Source organism: Aquila chrysaetos, chromosome 16 (genome assembly GCF_900496995.4).
Source record: "Aquila chrysaetos chrysaetos chromosome 16, bAquChr1.4, whole genome shotgun sequence".
In the NCBI taxonomy this organism is placed as follows: domain Eukaryota; kingdom Metazoa; phylum Chordata; class Aves; order Accipitriformes; family Accipitridae; genus Aquila; species Aquila chrysaetos.
Genome location: NC_044019.1, coordinates 26,638,471 through 26,644,470, shown reverse-complemented (window position 1 = coordinate 26,644,470; position 6,000 = coordinate 26,638,471).

Genomic DNA, 6,000 nt, shown 5'->3' with positions numbered 1-6,000 from the left:
ACTGATAGAATACATATATTCCAGTTAACCATACTAAAACCACAACTTTTTTTCTCTTTTTCTTGTCATTAAACTTTTGGATTTTTTATTTAACTTAGTTCTTAAAAAAACATTTATAAATTTAATTCAAGTATTCAATTTAATATGAAGATGTTACCTCTTTAAGAGGAAGATTAGGTCATGTGCTACTTTTGTACCACATTTTGTTTTGTTGTCTTTACTTGATGGAAGTACTTTATCTCTCAGAATCAGTTTTGTGTTGCAAAGTTATGTGATAAAGATTAAAGACATTTTGGTTTTCGAAATATTCCGTAACATGTAGAGAAACCCCTCTATTCCTGTGAAATTCTCATCGGTGAACTGGGGATGACTGCTAGAAATTGACCACAAAAAGAGCATGAAAAAAGCAAAGTGAATTTGTCTACAAAGGGTAAATAAAGGTTGGAAATTTCTTTGGAAATACTTCTAAGGCTCTGTTGAACATACCACTGAAAAACTGAAAGAATTAACCAGTTTGTTATGCCATACACAATGTTTCATACTGGTATGTATTTCAAGGTAGTGGTAAAAACGAAGGAACTATAATAAACAGGTTACTATTAGCTCACAAAGATACCATCTGTACTTATCTGTGAGAAGTCCAAGGAGTACAGAGACCACGTTTCAAGTACTCAACATGACTGGAAAATATAATTGGCATTATTCCTTTTAATTATACCTGGTGATTTGTTCTGGGATTTACAATCCTGACCTTGATATGCTATAAACAGAACCTTCATTTAAAAGGGATTAAGGTTGGTTATGTGTGATAACCCACCTTAACATAAACTCTGTCTGTAAGAAGATGCCAAGTTATGGAATGCCTCCTGCCCATTCCCTTTCATGGCCAACGGCCACTACGCTGCTTCGGAGAACTCCTCCTGCCAGCAAGTGACAACTGAACATCCTATGGATGAGCCTTCTCAGGGTATAAAACGCTCTCTTATTAAGACCATCAACATGAGCATTATTTGGGATTGACAGACATGACACGCACAAGCTCAATAAGCAGTGTTTTATGCATTACTGAGATTTTTTGTGGCAAAGCGTTGGTAGAGAGACACCCCCCACCACCTCCACCGGTCTGAATCCCGCAGGCTCAGGAAGGCAGAGGCTTGCTAACACAGGTTGGCTTGGACAAGGGCAGAGCCCACGAGGCTTTTCTGCACCCTCTGGGCTGGTCTGGTGGAGACTGGTTCCAGCCCAGAAGACCTGTTGAGTGCCCACACTTCACACCGAGTGTGGCCTCCCTGGCTCCCAAACTGGTGCTCAGATCAAGGCAGCTCAGAACAAAAAAGCTGGGGCTGCCTGTGCATCTGTCTAGTCCCCTGATGTCTGAAGTAGAAACCGTAGGGGCTCTACTCCCAACAGAAACAAAATGCTAAGAATTAAACGTTTTTCCTATGTGCAGCTCTCAAGTGAACTGAACTGCCTGAGTCCTGGTCCTGATTGTGGCTCCCGGTCCTGATTGTGGCTCCTGTCCAGCTGGAAATTCAGGGAGAGATGGTCATTTCTTCTGCAAATTCCTTTCCACATACCGCAGGTGCACACGCACACACGTGGGGTTGTGAAGTGGTTACTTCTCCGCTGAGGGTTTTGTTATAGGTTGGGTTAAGCCTTGTTGAAAATGGTAGGTTTAACCACCGCCCTTGTCTTCTGAGCTATAGGAGACAGTTCAGCACATGTTTCTGCCCAAAACAAAGGCAACCATAAGGTTGCCCAGGAATTTGAAAGATCTGGGTGGGGAGCCTTGTTGAGTTTGTTTTGGGCAAGGATGCCTATGGAAAAGAGACAGAGCAGACTGAGCAGCAGAGGCAGAGCTCAGAAGCAGACTGGGAGGAGAGGTGGGCAGTCTGCAGGAGCCGTGGTGCACAGCTTTGGGAGGAGCCCGGCGAGAGGGATTTCAGCCCCAAGGTTTGCTGGAAAGACCTTGGGAACGCAAACAAGGAATCCTTCTCCCATTACGTGAGTCAGGATAGCGGTTCAAAAGTGGGCAACCATATATTCAGTCCCATTCAAAACTGTACACAATTGTAGTCATCCCAAGTAACAAAAAATTATGAATAAAACATGCTAGAGAGGAAGAAGAATCAAGAAGAAATTGGCTTGCCTCTATTCTTGAAATGCATGACCAAATTACCTTGCCACTATCTTTAAACATTAGCGAATTTTGAAAGACTGGTTATTTATTATGCCGAAACAGTGTCAACTTAGGGAAGTCCTTACAGTCTGTTTTTACATTAATCAAAAGCCGCAGTCTGAACAAAATTATTTGAAACTTCCCAGATAATTCAGTCTCTACTTGTAGATTATGAACGGTGAATTTGGTAAATTCTGTATACAGCCAAAACAAAGAGCCCGAGACCTTCTTTATTTAATAAACATAAGTGAAATATTTGAACAACCTGATAACAAACACTGAGACAGGCCCTGGACTGCTTATTTAAGCCACAGTTGTAACAAGAGCCTTGGGAGATTTACCTGCGGTAGGACTGCAGATGTGGTTACTCAGAGATTTTGGTAGGATTTTTAAACTCGTATAACTGTACTTTACTTCTATATATTTCAGCTGGGGCCAGAGTCCTTATCATTGCTGAAACAGGGATTTATAGCACTTTATTCCCCTTAGCATTCATGTAGAAGGCCATGGAGCCCTCGCTCCTAGACTTGCTGATATAAAGATAATCATCTTTGAAGTGAACTTCCTAGGAACCAAGTCCTCCTCCAGCTGGAGGCAATGGAAATGCTATTGCTGACTTCAGTGGTAGTAAATTTCAGTTCTAACATTTTTTATGACACCTCTTTTTGGAACAGATAAATTTACTTGAGCATTCATTACTAATTGCCTGCATTTTTTTGTTCAGATTATTGTTAAATGAGACTCATAATGTATTTCTTGTTTTTTAACAAAAAAATTTGTGGAAAGGAAGGACTGTCTAGGTTGAGCAAATCTTTTAAATATTGAACTTTTTTATCTGTCTCCTTTGTCTTCCTTTTTGTTATCCATCCATTTAAGAGGGAAGTGTTTATGATGTGAGGTTTGGCAAACAGTTCATAAAATGTAAATTCTATTTTATTTTTTTGTGATGCAGAGAGAAATCCCATCATTTCAGCAATTTAGGGGTTTTTTTTCCACGCTAAGTTACAGCTCAGCATGACTTGAAATGACAGAGATACCAACCCCAATAATAAAGATTATACAGTGGAAATGCAAATTGACTCCTCAGAACAGTACTGTTAGTGGCACCACTCTTTACTGTTATTGAAATGAATTCAAAGGAGCTAGGTTTTTGCTCTCAAATCATACATTATGTTATCACTTTTCTAGTCTCACATCATTTATTTAAAAGCAATTGTTTCCTTGATTCACAGCCATCCACACATATGCGATACGAAACATTACGTGCCATATTTTATCTCTCCTTGGGTATAAGCCTACAATGTGTTGATGGTGATGTGAGATGAGGATGGTCAGCACTTCAGAAAATCAAGCCCTAAGCAAAAGGCGAATGTAATGTTTCGACAAGTACGAGTAACAAATGGACATGGTGAAGGTGGTGATTAAAGACCGTTACAAATACACTTTGGGGTTCTGATGTTGCAATCCTAGGCTGTTTCTACTTTATTTTTGTGACTCATTTCTTCACAGAGTACCTCCGATAGTCTTGTCATTTATTGTTAATGTTTCCATGCCGATCCTTTACATGCTATTTTTATTTAATGATCCTTGACCGAGGGAAGAATTCTGCTTTTAGCAGAACAGGATAAAGCACTGACCTCTACAGCAACGAGCGCTTGTCCTGACTCCCTTCGGAAGCCTCCACCAAATTTCGCATTGCGGAGGGCACTCAGCAGACACCGGGAATGGAGCTCACCTCACCTGACGTGGAGGTAGACAGACATTTAGCTACCCATCAGCTCGTCACTCAAGTTCCCCTCGTAGCTGATGGGAAGAAACAGACACCTGCGGGCTCTGATTCATCCTACCTATCTTAGGCATTTAGGAGAATGTGAATTGAGTCCCAACAATGCCTCGGCCATGGTGACTAGTTCAGGTACCGTTGCTTACACTGCGTCTACCTACCTTTGCTCAGCTAAATCTCATGCCTCGATACTTTTCTTAATATGACCTTAAGTCCAAGACAACTCCACCTCAAGCCATTTTTTGGATTTATACAAACTTTTCAAGCCTTTTTCCCACTTGTCTTAAAGCCATTTTAATAAAAGGGTGCATTACAGGATTTCAAAAAATAACAGAAGTCACCTGATGACAAAGCAACATTCACCGCACACTAAAAACCGTCCTTCTGGCTTTCACTTACATTAATATTTTGGTATCAGCAGGAAACGGTGTTCCACAATCGGGATCTGGTGAGGTGTTTACAGTCTTCTGCATGGACTCATTCATGATAAAAAAAGAAAAGATTGTTTTGCAGATAAGAAGTTGTCATGCTACAAACTGAAACCAAGGAAGTTCTTTTGTTACGAGTTAACATCTTAAGTGACGTGTTTGGTACTGCTCTCTTAAACAGTCTGGGCTTCCTTTAAAAATTAAAATGTGAGATTAGTTTCTTTGATACTGTGTGACTAAGAAGCCACAGAGGCTCTCATATTGAATCCTGTCCTTTGAATCGCTCTTTTTAAAAAACTTGTTTATCTGTAATTTCGGTCAGTGTTTTTAGAGCAAATTGCCTCACAGTTCTGAAAACTGACTGAGCAAGATGTCACTTAGTAGGGCTGGTGTAATCTAGACTCCATTTAACAATACACTGCTTAGTTTTGCTAACTGCGCTGGCCAAAATCTCGGTGAGGATCCAAACCCAAATTTTGCAAATTCAAATTTTTATCACCAACCAAATAAATCTGTCATTTTGACTATAGAAAAATCTAGCTTTGGATCTGAATTTTGTAGTCTGGGTTTCCCTCTACTTCCTGTCTGAGAGCATCATTACGGCAGCTCCTTGCACGAGTTCCTATCTAATTGAAATGCTAGTGGCATGCATATGTGCTAAACGAAGGAATGTAATAAAAAATTTATGAGTTAGTTACACTTTGAAGCAATGAAGTGTTAAAGAGTTAAAAAGAGCTCTTTTTTCTTCCCCCCCCCCCCCCCCCCCCAAGTCCTTCAGGCCAGGAACTGTTTGCAACAGCACAGAGCACATTTGGGATCTGACTGCTATTATTATTCCCTTTTGCAGAGTACTATATACATATCTTTTTTGATTTCCCTGAATATGACAGAGATCTACGCGGTGAAGCGTGATGCAGTGATACGAAACTCTCTCAGCGATTTTCAAAATATGCAACCCATAAATCATTCACCTTAACCTGGGCCCAAATTTGCATGAAACTGGGAGTCGATCGTCTCAAAAGCCAATTTACCAAAAGTCCAACCAATCCCAGCTGTGTGTGGAGCACATAACAAAGTTATAAAGGTAGGTTTCAGATGGCTTCAGGGTTTGTAATGGATGCTTTGCACAGCTGTAATGATGAGTGGGTGAGGAGAGTTAAGAATGAATAAAGTGTGGGTGGTGGAAATATTCACCGGGCATGTCACGGCCAGGGGAGGAAGCACAGGGGCCTCACAGCCTCCGTGATGGGAAAGACGTCAAGGCTCCCTGGACACGGGTCCTACTTATTTATTTATTTCAGCTCTGACATTCCCATTCGGAAAGCAAAAAATGTGAAATTGATACCGTTTCTTTTGAAAGCAGGGAGCTGATTGTGGCTGAGCAACAGAGCTGTCTTATAATCTGCTTCCAAACGTGTGGGTGCCTCTTGGGTTTCCTCAGCTATTTTATGGCCCATTTTCAAAGATTTCTGTAAAATCAGGCCAACAATGTCTGCATTCCCTACCACATCAGTGAAGAATTGGACCATGTTCCAGAGTCATGTAAATTCCTTCTATAAGAAACATTTACATTTTACAAAGTGTAAATTTAGCAGACCACTTCATGGGGT